Source organism: Canis lupus, chromosome 5 (assembly GCF_048164855.1).
Source record: "Canis lupus baileyi chromosome 5, mCanLup2.hap1, whole genome shotgun sequence".
In the NCBI taxonomy this organism is placed as follows: Eukaryota; Metazoa; Chordata; class Mammalia; order Carnivora; family Canidae; genus Canis; species Canis lupus.
In genome coordinates this window covers 73,769,332-73,786,628 of record NC_132842.1, presented here as the reverse complement: position 1 = coordinate 73,786,628, position 17,297 = coordinate 73,769,332, and the positions used below count along the sequence as shown (strand labels likewise).

Sequence of the window (17,297 nt, the reverse complement as noted above, 5' to 3'; positions counted from 1 at the left end):
TTTTAAACAGAACCCAAACTCATTTAAAACTTTTTTGCAACAGAATCTAAGTACAGTAAGCAGAAGGAGGATAATCTCCCAGTGGCTCTCCTCCTTTCCCTTTACCTGCTATACAAGACACCCTCTTACCTCAAATCCACACTGTGAACAGTTCGGTATACAAAATTCTAAACTATTCTGTATCTATAGTTTTAAAATTTGGTATAAATGGCATATTCTACATACTGAGCTAGAACTGCTTCTATGGGGCAGAGACTGCACCAAACACTTTGCTGAGGCATCTCATTTAAATTTCTCAACAACCTTAATGGTACTATTATTAACCCCCATTTTAAGGTAAGTAAAGAGAATATCAGCGGGATGACTGCTTCCACGCCCCAAGGTCACAGAGCCAGGGCTCCAGAGCAGTGTCTCAGACCCAAGATGACCTCACCTCCTACTGTCTCCCAGGCCCCTCCTCCGTGGAGCAACTTCACCGTGGCCATGGCCCTGCCTGGGCCACAGTATACTGAACAGTTCCCTCCATGATGGCATTAGGATGAAGGCTGGTTTCTCATACTGAAATCCTCCCTTAAGAGCCCCAGACAGTCCTGCCCCTGTGGCTGGCGGGGAAATCAGAGGGCCTCTGCTTCTCTGCTTCCACTTCTGTACCTTCACCCGACCCCATGGGGTCACTGGCATCAGTAAAGTCGAAACCATGCCCCTTGCAAGAGAGGCCCTTCTCGGCTCCCCGAATTTCAACATGTAGTGTAGAGGAAGTGGAAGCATGGAATACTTGAGCTGGAAATGAACCTGGGCTTAGTCAGGATTCAAGCCCCCCACTCCACCCCCACCCCCACCTTCCTCTCCTGGTTCCCAGGTGGGCGGCTCCCCAGGGGTGAGGATTTGCCCTCCCCCACCCACCCCATCCACAGCCCTTCTCCTGCCAGACTATCCTCAGAACCTGCAGGCCACAGCAGGAGCTCGAGCCGGCTGCCCATGCCAGAGGCAGGGGGGAGAAACAAGAAGCTCCATGAGAGAGGTTCCATTTCCAGAAACTTTAGACCTTGGGAAAGCTGGATTTCTCTTTTTCTTTTCCTTTATTAGGGGTATGGTCGAGTTTGTAAAATGCAAATTTAGGAGAAAACTGAAATCAAGACTACCGAATACCTGTTGTCCTTTAGTTTCCCTTCCAGTTGAAAGTCACTTAGCTTAGAAGCTTAACAATGAGTTAAATCCATTATATATAACTTGAACTTTTTCACAATATCATCAAAGCAACACAAAGAGAAATTCTATCATTTCCAGGACAACAGCCCTGCGGAAAGCGAGGCCCAGCGTCCCATTTTCAGCTGCTCCAGGGGAGGGAGGAGGGAAGCTGTGGAGGGAGAACCAGACAAGACTCTAGAGGTGCTGGCTGGGTGACAGAGGGAGAAGAGCACCCAGGGAAGCCTCCGGGGTCCCTTCCACTGCTCCCAGCTCAATCAGTGCTTCCCAGCATCTGGGGGCAGTGATAAAGAAGAGGTACCAGGTGCCCCTCGACTTGGGCTTTTCAGTGAACTCTCAGAAGGGAGAGACATCAATGAGAAAACATGACTTTCAGAGGACTGAGTTTGCAGTAGGGCCTGAGAGGATGAGGACGCTTCTGGGAGGGTGGGGCACAGGTGACCCTGAGCCTGGTGTGCATGGGGTGGACTCTTAGTGGCAAGGGCGCAGGAGCAACTCTCATTTCCCTACCACCAAACATGTTCCTCCTCCAGTGGTCCCCACTGTCCCAGCATCATTCAGTTGCTCAGGTCCCAAACCCCGGAATCATCCTGACTCCTTTCTCTTATACCCCATCTCCAAACTCCCTCTGGCTCTACAGCCTCCTTGTTTTTCCTTGAACAGGAGAACAGTTCCATCCCAAGGCCTTTGCATTTACTCTTCTTTCTGCCTGAAACACTGTACCACATAGTTGAACCAACAGATTCCCTCCTTCTTCCAGGTCCCTGCTCAAATGCCACCTCCTCAAGGAGATCCTCCCGGGCCTCTCTATCCACTCATCTTGCTTTATCTTTACTGTACTCACCACTACTTGAAGTCTGTATGTGCTCATGAATGGGTCCCCAGTTTGCCTCCCTGAGGGCAGGCTGTCACGACTGCTGCTGAACCCCTAGCACCTATAGTTGTACCCATCACACGTAGGCTCACTATCAGTATTCGCTCATCTGACCAACTTCTGCCTCAATGACCTAACAAGGTTGTTGTGAGGAGCACGTAGGACCACAGATAGGAGAGCACTGAGCAAACCAGAGGCTTTGTTTGGTGGATTAACTGGAGAAGCACTCCGGTTCCTCTAGCAGCTTTCCCTCAATACTCCCCAGGGCAGAAACTTGTCACACTTGAATCCACTCACACTGTGCAGTTGATGGGTTGTCTCCCCCTGCAGACAGCTCTCAAGGGCAGGGACTCTGTCCTAGTCATCATTCACCCTCCGGCACTTAGCACAGAGCCTGGCACGTGGCAAAGATCGAGACTTGTCTGTTGAGCCTGCATGACTATCCAAGGGCAGGATTCCAGCCTGATTTAACCTCATGTCCAGAATGTGGCAGCAAGCTTGTGTGCACTGAATACCAACTGAACTGGCCTGACCTAAAGTTAGGGAGGCACTGGGGGCCTTTGGGGCACAGCAGTGGCATGTGGAAAGGTGGGAGGTGTGGGTAGAAGGTGTGTGGAACAAGCATGCTATACTGAGTTTTTATCAGGCACAGGTGACAGTGAAGGCTGGAAAGGAAGTGATGACCTAGGTGGGCACAAAGCAGCCATTTCTCTGGGCAGTAGACAACAGATGAAGAAGCAGTTCGAAGCAGACACTCTCCCAAGATCACATGGGTAGCAGCAGAGCCAGGTCACAAATCTGGAACTATTGACTCCCAATCCAGTGCTCACACAGAGTCATCAAAAGGCTCTAGTCTTAGATGATGTGAAAGTCCTGCCAGTAAACACCTCGGGGAAGAAGTAATGGGAGATGGTACTGGACACCCCCCACCCCAGCTTGGCACCCTGGAGTGGGGAGAGCAGTCCAGTTGCAGAGCTGTTAAGGCTAAGCTCCAGGGGCACTTGTACAACCTCTTGCAGATTCCAGCAGGATCAAGGAGCCTGCCCACCCCTCCCCCAGTCCACCTCCAAATGCCTCAGGAGACCAGAAAGCTATATTCGGGGAGAGGAAGAGCCCAAGCCAAACCCAGGCTGGGGATTGATGCAGAGACCTGGGTTCCGATCTAGACCCTGCCACCAACTTACTAGGTGCTTCGAACAAGCCCATGCCTTTCTCGGGCCTTCCCCATCCTCAGAGGATGTTGAGGGCCTTTTCAGCTCTGATATCTGACCAGTGAGCTCTGCTATTAGACAAAGCACTTCATGCTCACCATCTCTGTGCATGCCAACGAGCACAGTACCCTGAGCCCAGGACAGCTTCGCGGTGTAAGACAGCACGAAGCATGGGCTGGTGTAAAGAGCCCTGGTCTGCCAACACAGGAGCTGGCTTCTGTCCCAGTTCTAAACCTGAACTTCTCTGTGATCTCCGGCAAATCACAGTCCTGCCCCGAGCCTCACTTCCTTCCTCTCTAGCATGGCGATAAGCAATGCTCAGGGCACTAGGTGGCTGTGAGGAAGAGAAAGTCAGGTCTTGGATGGAGGGGTGGGATGGCAAGGGGCCTCTATGTTCCCAGGCAGCAGAGCATGTCTGCTTTCCGGGGCTCGGCCTACTCTGCAGCCGCCTGACTTGGGTTCCACAGGGACACAGCAGGAATATCATGCCACCAGGGGGGCTAGGCCTCCCGCTGGAACAGAGGTCACTCACTGGCTCGCTCTGGAGCCAGGGCCTAGTGAGAGGAGGTCCCAGCAGTCAAGTGCTCCGGAGGACTGAGGCAGAGCAACTGGGCCTGGGCCAGGGGAGGTGGTCCCACATGCAGGGTGGAAGATCCTCAGTGACACAGCTGGGAAAGGTGACATCTGGAAAAACAAGCAAGGATACAGTTGCCTCAGGGATCTGTCTGAGGTTTCAACCCAAACTCACTCAGCTGGGAGCCCCGTGGTTGAGAGTATGGTCTTGAGAACCAGGGGCCTGGTTCCCTGGCTCTGCAACCTACAAGCCATGTCTCCCCTGCAGATACTCTCTCAGGTGAATCTCAGTTTCTCCATCTGAGAAGTGGGCTCATAATCATTTCTATTTCAAGGGCTGTTCTGAGGATCCAGTGAAATTATGTATCTGGAACCAAGAACTGCCAAAGAAAACTCTCAGCAAAGGGCACAGTCCCATCTCTGTACCCCTAGTCCCCAGGCCCACAGAGGGCCTGCTGGCATCAGGGCACAGCTGCCAGGGAAGCAGCCACAGTTGGGAGATGGGGCCACACTCTGAGGCAGCCCCTCTGAAACAGGGCTTGGTACCTTGTCCCTGTCATTGTTGGTTCCAGGTTGAGCCCGGTGGCAGAAGCCTATGGAGGTGCTGAAGGGAAGGGGAGAGGAGGCAGAGGGGGAAAGTAGATTGAGGCAAGGGGAGACAGAAAGAGAGTCGGGGGGAGGCTGGGAGAGGCAGAGGAGGCTAAGGGGAGGCACAAGCCCTCTGGATCCCCACTGAACCTATTTCTTGTCCCCTTTAAAATCTGTAGAACTGCTTTCTAGGGTACCTGAGTACACACAGGAACTGTGGACGTAGCTGGGCCATGCACATGCAGGTTCCCTGAAACCTCAGCAACAAGCCTCAGAGGCAGGCTGGCAGAGTGGGAGGCCAGAGTTTCCCCGAAGCAGGTGCCCAAGGCATCCGTCTCCAGGAGATGCACTGGAAGGCTCCCACACACTTCTGAGAGCAGCCCAGCTGGCTGAGCATCCTGAGGAGGGAGACACAGAGGGCACACTTGGAGGGCCTCTCCCTGCCTCCTCTCCCTATCCACTGGAACAGTTTGTCACCTCAGGCCTCCAAGAGCCATGAGATGTACTGAGTGGATGGGAGAGCTGAGCATGCTCAGTGGAGGCTGCCCTTTAGAGGACACTGCAGAGAAAGGATGAGGACACGGCTGGCTGCAGGCCTTGGTCCTGGTGCCAGGAGGGCCCAGAGCTACAGAAACAGCAAAGGGAGGTCAGGTCTCTCCTGGGGTTCAAGAAGAAGCTCAGTAAGAAGCTATAGGCGGTTAGAAGAGACAGCCTTCTGAGACCATTCCAGCCCAACCCCTCCATTCCATAGATGCAAAGAATAAAGCCCAGAGAGGGCAAGGACCTTGGCCAAGGTCACATAGCAAGGTGTTGGCAGAGTCAGGATTCAGCCTGAGGACTCACACTCCAAAGCCAGTCCTCGTGTGGAATGCAGTGCCACCTCTCATTACTCCTAACTTTACCTACAACTACCTTTTACCGAGCACCTCACTGTGACGTGTTGTACGCCTTAACTGTGTGCGTTCCTTAAAAGTTCTCTGACCTACGTATCATTCTGCAGCTGAGGAAACTGAGGCAGGGAACGGTGAAGAGACTTCATTAACCAAGGTCCTACAGTTAGGTCTTTCCCACTCCAGAGCTTCGGACCAGCATGCTTCCCCCAGCTCTGGGCCCTGGCTTTCTGTTCTGCTGTGCTGGGAACAGGAGGCCCTGTTTGCTTTGGGCTGTCATCTGCTTGCCAGGGGACTTTGGGAGTGAGATACCCACCCTCTCTAAACTCCTGGTTTCCTCTAAGATCCCCAGCAGCGGGCAGCCTGGGTGGCTCAGCGGTTTAGCGCCACCTTCAGCCCAGGGTGTGATCCTGGAGACCCAGGATTGAGTCCCACGTGGGGCTCCGGGCATGGAGCCTGCTTCTCCCTCTGCCTGTGTCTCTGCCTCTCTCTTTCCTTGTGTCTCTCATGAAGAAATAAATAAAAATCTTTAAAAAGGGAGGGGGGGACGGGAGGAAGGGGAGGGGGATGATCCCCAGTAGCATCAATACGTCCTGGTTCTGTGTGTGTTCTGCCAGCAGAGACAGGAGCTGTCTGGTATCCCAGTGAAGAGAACAGAAACCTGGAGGCACCTGCCAGGCCTGGGTGAGGCCTGCAGGGCCCCTTCTTAACACCTGCGTGCACTGCTCTGGGGGACACAGTGTGGTCCACTAGCCACGTGCCAGCATGGGAAGGGAGAACTGTCACCAAGTCAGGTGCTTATTCATTTGGCCTCAGCAATCCCATAAGGTAGGCATTATTTCCATTTTCCAGAGGAGAAACTGAGGCATGGAGTTTAAAGAATTTGCCCCAGTGGCACCCAGCCAGGCAGCAACAAAACTGATACCTGATTCCAGGGCTGTCTGACTCCAGAGGCTGAGGTCTGTGCTAGCACCCGGCTGCTCAATAGGACATGACCTGTAACTGCTTCCTGGGGGTGCTCTCCACCAAGGGGACAGGTTCTGGAGTCCAGCCCACAAGTGGTTATGCAGTGAGGGCCTGGCTGGAGGCTAGGAGCCCATCAGTGATGAGGTGAGCACACAGGGGCAAGGTCCCAGGCAGGCTGAGAGGCTGCCGGCCTGCCGCCTTGCCCACCACCAGTGTGCCCCATAGAAGTCACTGTCCCACAACCTCAAACCATCCAGTGAGAGAGGCACTATCACACTCACATCACAGACAAGGAACCCGCAGCTCAGAGGGGCTAGGCCACTTGCCCAAGACCGCCTAGCTGGTAGGGGGCAAGGCCAAACAGGATTCGAGCCCAGGAAGCTGACTCCAGAGAGGCCGGGTGCTCATCCTCCGGGGTATTTCTCCATCATGTTCCTCATCTGAGTCACAGAAAAAAGCTGGATGAGTATTTCTCAACTCTCCAAAGGATGGCCCTAACTAGACTGTCTCAGAATGTTCAAAAGGAGCAGAGTGGGGTCCCTGCTATGGTACTAACTATGCTTATTATCCATAAATGGATAGAATACCGGCCCTGAGTGCCAATCCCCATGTGCCTGGACTCTGGGCCTCGGGTTTGCCCAGCCACACAGTGATAGGGCCAGGTAACCTATTAAATAGCCTGTTCACTCTGGCTTCCTAGATTTAAGGCCACTGGGTTCCACCACTTTCTTGTGCATGTGACCCTGGGTGAGCTAGTTAACTTTTCTGAGCCTCGCGGTCCTCATTTATAAAACAAGGATGCCTCCTCTTGCCTCACAGGGTCAGATGAGGCCCACCAAAGATGATGAAGGCAGAGAGTGCCACACAAAGCGAGAGGTCCAGCAGAGGTGGCCTCCTATTCTTGGTGCAGGACTTCTGTGACATCACCATTCACTGCCACCAGGACATGTGTCACTGCACAGCCTTGCCCTGAAAGTGAATACGAGGGCTCACACCCCACCCTGGACCAACAGGGCACTCCCAGCAGCCCTACCCAGCCACCTGATATCACTGCCATGGTGCTTTCATAAAGAGCTGTGGCTGCAAAAGAGGCGGGAGCCAGAGTACAAGGAGCCACTTCTGCCTTTGTGTGCCTGGTACCCAGTGCGGCGGCCAGATACAGGGGGAGTGGAGCCCACCTGGGCTGGTTCTGTGCCAATCTTATCATGCCAATTCTTCCTGGGGAGGAGCAGGGTAAATGAGGCACAGGCCCCCGCCCAGGCTGGTCAGGGTTCTGCTTCCGGATTCCTGACCTCAAATCTACACCGGTCAGCTCACAGGCTTGGGGGAGCCCTCTCTATCCTCTTATAAAGCTGGGATGGCAAAGGCTCAGGTGATCTGAACACTATGATATAAGATGCCTCAGAGACTACGCAACTCCGGGCTGTTACCTGCAGGAGGGGACAGGGAGCAGGGGTGCTGGCTGGCTCCTTAGGGAGAGGCAGGGAGCTCTGTGGGGCCGGGGAATGGACAGAAGTTCAAGCTTGGGGGCACAGTTAGGACGGAGAAAGTGCTGTAGCCTTGACTGGGGCAGCATCTCTTCCCTACCCAAGCCCCCTACACCTCTGCCCCACCTGCCCGCTTCCCCACCCTCCTGGACCAGAGGGTGGTCAGCACCCCCTCTGCTGGGGCAGTGGTGGGAGCTCAGAAGCTGCGGGGCCAATGTCTCCCTTGATTTGATTCTGGCTCCATCACTTGCTGGTTCTGCAGCCTTCCCTGGGCCGTGGTTTCCTCACAGGCAAGAAGGCAGGCTGGGCTCACTTCTCAGAGGCCCGTAGCTCTGACAGTCCGTGATTTTACATAATAAGCAGCACACGTGCGTCACTCTCCACCTCGTACTTTCCACTTTGTACTTTGTTGTATGTTATCTTCTACCCTAACATTGATCTTTCCTGTATGTTATCGCGTTTAGATTTAGACCTTGTGGCATCCATATGAGGCAGGTGTGGGTTCTCCTGCATTAAAGAGAAGAAAACCAATGCTCGGGGCATTTAAGCCCAAGAACACACCCAAACAGGGAACAAGAGAACAAGGCTTGCACCCAAGGTTCCAGAAGCCAGGAGGAAGCCTGAAAGCAGCCCTGCCAGGCCAGAGTGGAAAGCCCCAGGTGACTGGTTCAGGAGCTCATTCCAGTCTGTTCCTCTTAAAGCTGCTCCTTCAACGCGGATAAGGGAACTCTTAAAAAGTCAGACGAAATAAAAACAGGTAAGTTGCAAAAGAGTATAAACAGCATGATTACTATGTAACTATTTTTATTAAAAAGAACTCCAGGGTCTCTGGGGTAGTGCAGTCCGTTAAGTGTTCCACTCTTGGTTTTGGCTCAGGTCATGATCTCAGGGTGGTGACATCCGCACTCAGCACAGAGTCTGCCTAACTAAGTTCCTCTCTCCCTCTGTGCCCTGCCGCCCACCATGTGCACCCTCTCCCTAAAAATAAATTAATTTAATTTTTTAAAAAACTTCACACGACAGTCAAATCCAGGCAAACAGTGATTGCAAAGCGATCAGCTCTAAAGGGCAGGTGAGTGAAAGGGACAGGATTTGCATTTTTTCTTTACACACTTCGGTAGTGTTTGAATGTTTGGTTCCTTTTTATGAACAACAACCACAATCTGGGAGAAAAAAATGTTTTGGGCACCCGCTCTAAGTCCAAACTCAGTATGAAACACTTTCCTATAATAGATTATTTCATTTAATTTCCCAAAACCCTATGGAGCATAAGAATGTTCACAGCAGCATTATTCATAAGTGTCAAAGGGAACCAGGGGCGCCTGGGTGGCTCAGTGGTTGAGCATCTGCCTTTGGCTCAGGTCATGATCCCAGGGTCCTAGGATCAAGTCCCGCATTGGACTCCCCTCAGGGAGCCTGCTTCTCCCTCTGCCTATGTCTCTGCCTCTCTCTGTGTGTCTCTCATGAATAAATAAATACAATCTTAAAAAAAATGGGAATCAACTCAGATGACCATTGGCAGGAGAGTGAACCACTGTGGCTTCTTCACACAAGGCAATGCTGCACAGCAATAGAAACACACTCATGCATGTGACAACAAAGAGGAACCTCCTGAGTAGGCTGTGCAGAAGCAGCCAGATACAAGCAGTACCCACTGTCTGACTCCGGTTATATTAAGGTCAAGAACAGGTACAAGAAACTGATGATGACAGAGGTCAGAACAGCAGTTACCCCAGAGGAATGTGGGGGTATGGACAGCAAAGGGCATGAGGGGACTTTAGGGGGACACACAGATATCCTCTCACTTGCTTGTTTTGTTAACTTCGTCGCAAACATTGGTAAATCATCACTGAGCTGTTCACTTTAAGATTAGCACACTCTGGGCAGCCCGGGTGGCTCAGCAGTTCAGCGCCACCTTCGGCCCAGGGCGTGATCCTGGAGACCCAGGATGGAGTCCCACGTCGGGCTCCCTGCATGGAGCCTGCTTCTCCCTCTGCCTATGTCTCTGTCTCTCCCTCTCTCCTGTGTTTCTCATGAATAAATCAATAAAATCTTAAAAAAAAAAAAAAAGATTAGCACACTCTACTGTATGCATTTCTGCATGTTATCCCTCAATTAAATAGAGGGAGGGGAGGACAAGCTGAAAAAACCATGCAAGGGAGAATCACATACAGACGAATGATGTTCACAGGTCAGGTATTCGGCCTAATGTCACATAGCTGGCAGTAGCGCAGCCGGGATTCGAAGCCAGGTCTGCTGGACTCTCACAACCTTAAGCCACCAGGCTCTGCTAACTGTACTGTACTGGCTGTACCACAGGATGTCTTGAATCTCCACCATCTGGGCCCCGGCACAGGCATCCCCGCCTCTGCTTGCTCCTCACTGCTAATCACTGGTGGCTGTGGTTCAGTCACCTGCTCATGGTGAGAGGAGCCCAGCTCAGCACACTCAGAGCTGCTGTTTCATCCGCTACATGCCACAGGGAGCAGAGGCCAGCCCCACAGCTAAAGCTTTGGGCCTGGGGACCCCTGGGTGGCTCAGCGGTTTAGCACCTGCCTTTGGCCCAGGGCCTGATCCTGGAGTCCTGGAATCGAGTCGAGTCCCACGTCAGGCTCTGGGCATGGAGCCTGCTTCTCCCTCCTCCTGCGTCTCTGCCTCTCTCGCTCTATGCCTATCATAAATAAATAAATAAATCTTTAAAAAATAATAATAATAAAGCCTTAGGCCTGCTGGGAGCCAGGACTGGAGGTGTGCTCTGTGCTAGGAGAGGTACCCTGGACACAGCTTCTCGCCATAATGGGCTCTGGCCCACAGTGATGGAACTTCAGATGGGGAAGGACAGCTGAGCAGCAGAGCTGGGCCTGGGCTTGGCTCTGACACCTGGCCAGGTGCTGAGGCTGCTGGGGCACAAGCCTTACATTGCCTCCGAAAATCATACACCTGCCAGTCAATCATACACCCTCTTCCCAACAGGGGAGCAGAGGAACTTTCAGGAACTTGGCTCCTCCAGAGCCACCCACTCTGCTTTAAATTCCTAGCCCAGGCTCCCTCTCTCCTCCTTCCAAGGGAGCCACCTCCTGCTGCTAGGCATGGATCCCCCCCTCCTGCTACATCCTTTCATTCCCCCTCCAACTCCTACACAATCCTTGTCCCAAACCATTTCCCGCAGTTTTCCATCTGATCAGTTTCTTGGGAAGGATAATTATCTACGGAGGGAGGAGGCGGAAAAGTCCCAGAGCCAAGAACACTGTGAGAAACTTCATCTAATCCATTCTCCACCTGCCAAGAGACCCTTCATCCTCAACACAGGCCAGCTGCGATCATGCCTCACCCCAAAACCTCACCACTTCCCGTCACTACAAGAAAGAGTCCATACTCCTCAACATTGAACCAGAGGCCTTCCTGATTTTTCCCAATTTAGGTTCAGGCTCTGTCACCACTGCATTTTAAGTGGCAGTGCCAGAACCAAGCCCCGTCTGCCACCAGGGCCCACGTTGCTCCGTGCCGCCTCCTGGTGTCACTTCAGCCTGTATGGGGGCTGTTTACATGTCTGTCTCCCACACACAACTGTCAGTACCACCAGGGTGGGAGCCCCTGCCCTCACAGCTGTGCTGACACACGGCAGGTGCCTGGAGGCCAGCTGAAGAGAACCTGGGACACCCAGGGCCAGCCACCTCACCTGCAGAGGGAACAGGGGGCTGTTTCAGGGGGAATTGTGGGGAGGAACGAAGACACCCTTACACCGTCACAGAGGGCCTCTGCATTAGGGGTTTGGGAGACCTGGACTAACCCTGGCTCTGTCACTGTCCACTGCAGCCTGTGGGCAAGTCATTTCCTCTCTGGCCTTTTGCTTCCTCCTCTGTGAGATGAGGGGGTTGGGCTAGGCTCTATGACTGCTCACCAAGCATTTGCCAGCCTTACTGCTGGGTGCTCTCCACAGCACTGTCAAGGACCGCCCCCCCCCCAGGTCTGCCTGCCAGGCCCCCCAATGCTGCAAGAGCTGGCAAGTCTAAGCCTCTTGGTCCCCAACCCCCTTATCTTTTCTTTCTCCAGCCTGGATCCCTCACTCTGTCCCTCGCATCCTTCGTAACAATAAAATCTGATTCTCTGATTCTAAGCTTGGTCTTTCTGGGTCTGGCAGCCACCCAGGTCATGTGGAACCACAGATTCAGCAGGGAACAGACATGTCAGAAGCCTGGCACTTGGCTACACCAAGGCTCGCACAGGACAGGTCTGGTGACTGCTTGCCTGCAGGCGCTAGGGTGGGGCAGGGGAGGAGGAGGCAGGAGTCCAGCAGAGCCTGGCGTCCTCTCAGCCCCTCCCTTCCTCATGTGCCCTCATGCCCCTCCTGCTCTGCTCCCGCTCCCTGTTCACCCTTTCCTGGGAAGGGCTCTCCCAGGCTGGAGCTTCTGTCCCACTGCTGGTCTGGACACAGGTGCCTGCATGGAAGCTTCGTACCTGTTGCTCTCCTAGACCTGGGCCGAGTGGCCATGGGCCAGGACTTGCTTTGCTCAGCTCACTGAGGCCAGCACAAAGCCAGAGCCAACTCTCCATCTCCGGCTCCTGGGCTGCTCTGCACATCCCTTCCCACATCAGACCACATCACCCTGATCAAAAGCGTTCAATGGCACCACATAGCACCTAGAACCCAACCCAAGGCCAACCCAACCCACTCTTAACACTGTCTTCCCCTCCATTCTCAAACCACATCTCCTTCCCTCCCCCTCCTTCTCATTCTACTCCGAGTTCCTCAAACATGCCTTCCCCATGGCCCCTGGTCTTTGGAAGGCAAGCTCCTTCTTGTCATTTACTCAGCTCAAAAGCCACCTCCTTAGAGAGGCCTTCGCTGAGGATCCAAAGGAGCACATCTCTCTCATATTTATTTTCTTCAGGATACTTATCACTGCCTGATACCATTGTGTCTACCGCCCAACACCCCACACTGGCATGCGAGCCCCCCGACACCAGGAGCCTCCTTGTCTTTCTCCTGGCTGTGTCCTCAGCACCCAGAATAGTGTCTGATGTGGGAGGAGGGAGGTGCTACACACCAGACTCGGCGGCCAGGGAGGCCTCTCTGAGATGACCTCCGATGCAGGGCCTGGACAGGGAGCTGGCCTGTGGTGGGCGGTCTTCCAAGCGGCTGAGAGCAAAGGCAGAGGCCCTACAGAGGAAGGTGCACCTGAGAAACTGAGGCAGGCTGGTGTGAGCGAGGCATAGGAAGGACAACAGGCAGCGAGGGTGAGAGGTATAGCCACACCTCTCCTGGATTTTCCTCTTATCCCAGGTTCATCAGGAAGCACTTGGAAGGTTTAAAGCAGGGGAATCCTGAGTTCTGGTTTGCATTTCTGAACAATTCATCCGGCTGCTCCATGGAGAACTGATTATAGGCAGAGGGGAGTGCAGCCAGGAGCCTGTTCAGGAGGCCCCTGGAGTCACCCAGTTACAGACGCTCGCACAGGGCTTGGACAGGGGGAGCAGAAGTGGAAATAGAGTGAAGGGCGAGTCTTGGATCTGTGCAGCCATGCTTTCTAACTGCCTGAGGAGCCCTCTGGCTGGAGTTCTCAATGCCTGGGAATCCAGGCTAGCCCACCTACCCAGTCTTATTTCTCACTGACCCCCAGCCCAGACTATCCCCCACACCCAGCCAGGGTGCCTCACTCACATCCACAGCTCAGAGCCTCAGCTGATGCTACAACCCTTGCCTCATCTGCCCCCCACCCCTTTGCGAGGTCTTGTGAAGGCACCTGCACAAAGGTCTCTGATCTCCCCTCATTCAAGCCACATCTCCCTTCTCCCTGAAGTCCTCTAGGCTGAGGTATGGCACAGCAATCACTGGATGCTTTTATTCCATTTCACTCCCTGAGGTGGCTGTAAAGACACACGCACCAGGACTTGCACCCTTCAGGGTTGCCGTGACACTCGGACAACAATGTACCGTGAAGAGCCCTTAGCACAAGGCGAGGCACTTGGTGGGTCCCAGAAAACAACAGCTCCCTCCTTGCCCCCTGCACACAGCGACATCCAGCACCAGGGCTCACAGCCCACAGGGAGGCTCAGCTTCTCAGCCCAGCCAAGCAGGAGGGTGAATATGTTTGGGGCTGAGGTTAAATGGCTGAAAGACACCCCAAAAGGTTTTACCAGAAAAGGTCAATGGTTCTGCATTATCTATGGCTCTGTATTATTCACATCTCTGTGCCTTTCTCCAGCTCCACCCTGCAGGTGAGCAAACACCTGCTTAACCTTCAAGGCTCAGTTCAAAACTCTGGGAAGCCTTCTCTGCTCCACCTCCCACCCATCTCCTCCTGTGCACCCACAGCATTGTGGGGCCCCACTGCAGCATTTCACAGCCTGTCACAGGTGCCTATTTATGTGTCAGTCTCTCCTATGAGGCTGGGATTATGTTTATTCATCTCTCCATCTCCAGCACAGCATTTCTGAGGCACGAATCAGTGTTTGTTGAATGTGTGCCTCCCCCTCCCAGCTGAGACCAAACTCAGACCCCTCAGCTCAAGGCTGCATCTGCATGCCTACCCCAGTCCTGGTGACAGTCAGCATTACCCAGTGCCCTCTGGCTCTCACACCTAAAAACCATCTTCCAATCATTCACGTTTCCTCTTCCTTGAATGCTACAGGCATAGTGGTCACTCCACTTCTGAGTGTTTTTGATGTGCCTGGAACTTTGCACACATTACCTGTTTCACTGGAGAAACTGAGGCTCAGCGAGGGTGGTGGAGTTGCAAAGCAGCAGAACCTCTGTCCTTCATACTGGCACAGTTCACCTGGCACCTCATCATAGCCGGGCCTATTTTAAAAACCATCATCTGTTCTGCAAAATTTAGTGCTTTTATAGCTACGCATCAAGTTGTCATACAAAGTTGTGCTTTGCTCATTAAATGTTTCAAGTGATAAGTCTTGCTACTATGGCTGGATGGTGAAATGACTATTACATAGGAGAAATAGCAGAGAACTTGGAATGAAAAGCCCTCACTCCGGCTTCAGCCGTGCCAGTGAGGCTTATATGCTCCTAGGCAAGTCATCTAACCTCTTGGGACCTCAGTTTCCGCATTCGTAAAAAGAAGAACAGCATCTCCCCAGAAAGTTTCCTGATGCAGGTTGTAATGTGCTTTAGCCACCTTAGGAGTGTATTCATTAAAAGGATACATATGACTGATCCACAGCCACCTCACATCTGCACTTCGCACAGCACTGGACACACAGCGGGGCATCAGTAAGCCTTGCTGAGTGATTATTCAGTTGCTGGGAGATTCGAGAGTCAGAAGAAACAAGCCAGTATTTCCCTTCCTCCTGACCCTAGAGGGATTCCTGAGTGCCACCATTTATCATGTGTTTGGAATGTGCCAAACTCTGTGACACCCATCTTCCCAGGGCTCTCCCCCTGAACCCTTCCAACGTTGCTGCCAGGTGCCACTTTGCGTGGCAGGTGATCAAACTAAGACTCAAAGAGGGGAAGGGACTTGCCCAAAGTCACGGTGCCACAAAGTGGTAGAGCTGAAATCTGAATCTAAGTCCATGGTGGGGCAAAGCCTGTGTTCCTAACCACTATGTTCCCAAAGGGAATTGGTCTGGGACACTCCTAATTCCAAGGCCTTCCCCCAACTCGAAGCTTCTGGCTGTGCCCAGTGAGACCCATTTCACTCAAGCATCTCATCTAAATCCTACTTATTCTTCAAGGGTTAGTTCAACTATCACTTCCACAAAACCCCCTTCTTAACCTCCCAGGTGGTAAGGTCTTTCTGCCTCTTTTAAACCTTCAGAGAATTCCATCTGTACCTCAAATCACTCCCACTTTCTACTGCCTAACTGTCCTGCATCTATATGGCATTTCTCAGACCAGTCCCTGAATTCCTCAAAAGACATGGTTCTCATTCATCTTTGCTTGGTCTGCCAGCCAGGCTGGCCAGGGGAGGGTGGGGTGGACTCCTGTTCCCCTCCTCCACCAACTTGTAACATGAGTCTTGGGCTGTGCTGAGTGAGGTGAGCTGGCTCTGCCTCAAGCAGGCATCCTGCCTACCTGGTACAGCATCCAGATTCCTGTGGGCCCTGGCCCAGGACCCAAAAGATAAGATCTTGATGCCTCGTTTGATGGCAAAGATGCTATAAAAAGCACAGCACCCAGGCTCAACACTGGCTTGTGATGGAGTCCAAAGCCTTTGCACTTGGTTTTCCTGCAAGGAGGGGCTGTGTGGCCAAGGCCAAATGGCTTCCTTGCCAGGAACAGCTCTTGGATTGATACTCCAGCAGGAAGTTGCCCTTTGTAGGCTTAAAGGACCCATCAGAGTCACCAATGCTTAGAAACCAACATCCAGGCCAAAGACCACAGCCCTTCCTACTGGTCCATGTCTTACTGTCCAGAGACCCCTGAGTTATTAGTTAAGAGAGCAAGAAAAGCCTCCCTCTGCCATTGAACTCCTGTGTGGCTCTGGGCCTCAACTGGAAAATGAGAGGAAGGGATCAAAACATTTTCATCTCCCTTCTGGGCCCCTGGGCCACAGGTTACCATAAGGTTCTTTCTATTTCTAGCATTCTGCAGGTAGAAAAATATTCTCTACTTTCACTCCCAGAATTGGTAAGAGCAGGAGATAAAGTGTCCCAGTCCAGAAATAGCAAAGGCCAATCACGGCTGCCTAGCACTGTGCCCTCAAAGCCTGTCCCCTTCAGAGGCAATCCCTTGTCTCTGCTGCCTCAAAGGTAGCTGCTTCCCCTAACAGAAACTCAGAGATGTGTCTGGGCCCTACCGACTTTAGGAAAAATGGGGAGAGGCCTGAATTACCTTTCAGGGTGTGAACTGGACTCACCATGGAGACCTAGCAGACCCTGGGGGTAGAAGGAGCCCAGCACCTTCCCTGCCAGCACAGTAGGGCAGGGCAGGAGGAGCCTGCTGCACCTGCTTTGATCCCCAATCCAGAAAAGCTTTTCTCTACTTTACAGGGTCACTTTCCTTTCTCTTCTCCCAGGACACAGCTTACTCATTCTGACTGGGTTCAGTTCCCTTGCCTAGAATGAGTTCTACAGTCTCCCAGGCAAATCCCACTTGCCCTGGGGTTCAGTACAGTACTTTGCCCAAGGAAAGTCCTTTACCGTTCTTCAAATTTTCACAGCACAAAAGTTCAAAGCTCCTCAACTTTGTGGGTCCACACAGATCCCTCGGAAAATCTGTGGCTAGTACTACTCTCTCTCTGATAAAAACACATACATACAATGTCTGCAGACTATCTTGGGGGGCCCATAAGTCCCCTGAACTCCACCATGGACTCAGAAAGACTCTTAGGAACACCTAGGTGGCTCAGTCAATGGAGCATGCAACTCCTGTGAGTTCAAGCCTCACACTGGGTGTAGAGCCCACATACATAAATACATAAAAAGAAGTATCTTAGAAACCTAAATCCTAGAAGAAAAGCAGGTCATCCAGTCCATTCTCCCACCTAAGCCAGAATCCCTTCCAAAAGCAAGTCTTACCAAACGATGTTCATCTTCTCCACCT

General features: G+C 52.7%; 1 protein-coding gene and 1 long non-coding RNA gene across 2 annotated transcripts in view; both read right to left on the bottom strand.

Moving 5' to 3' along the window:
• SLC9A1 (solute carrier family 9 member A1) overlaps positions 1-17,297 on the bottom strand; it is a 48,586-nt gene that overhangs the window by 21,479 nt on the left and 9,810 nt on the right. The window lies entirely within an intron of this gene.
• On the bottom strand, positions 1,059-4,932 carry LOC140634108 (uncharacterized). The gene is made up of 2 exons (XR_012031647.1): positions 4,650-4,932; positions 1,059-3,975 (listed from the first exon to the last, which is right to left on the bottom strand). It is a non-coding gene; the product is annotated as an uncharacterized lncRNA (long non-coding RNA).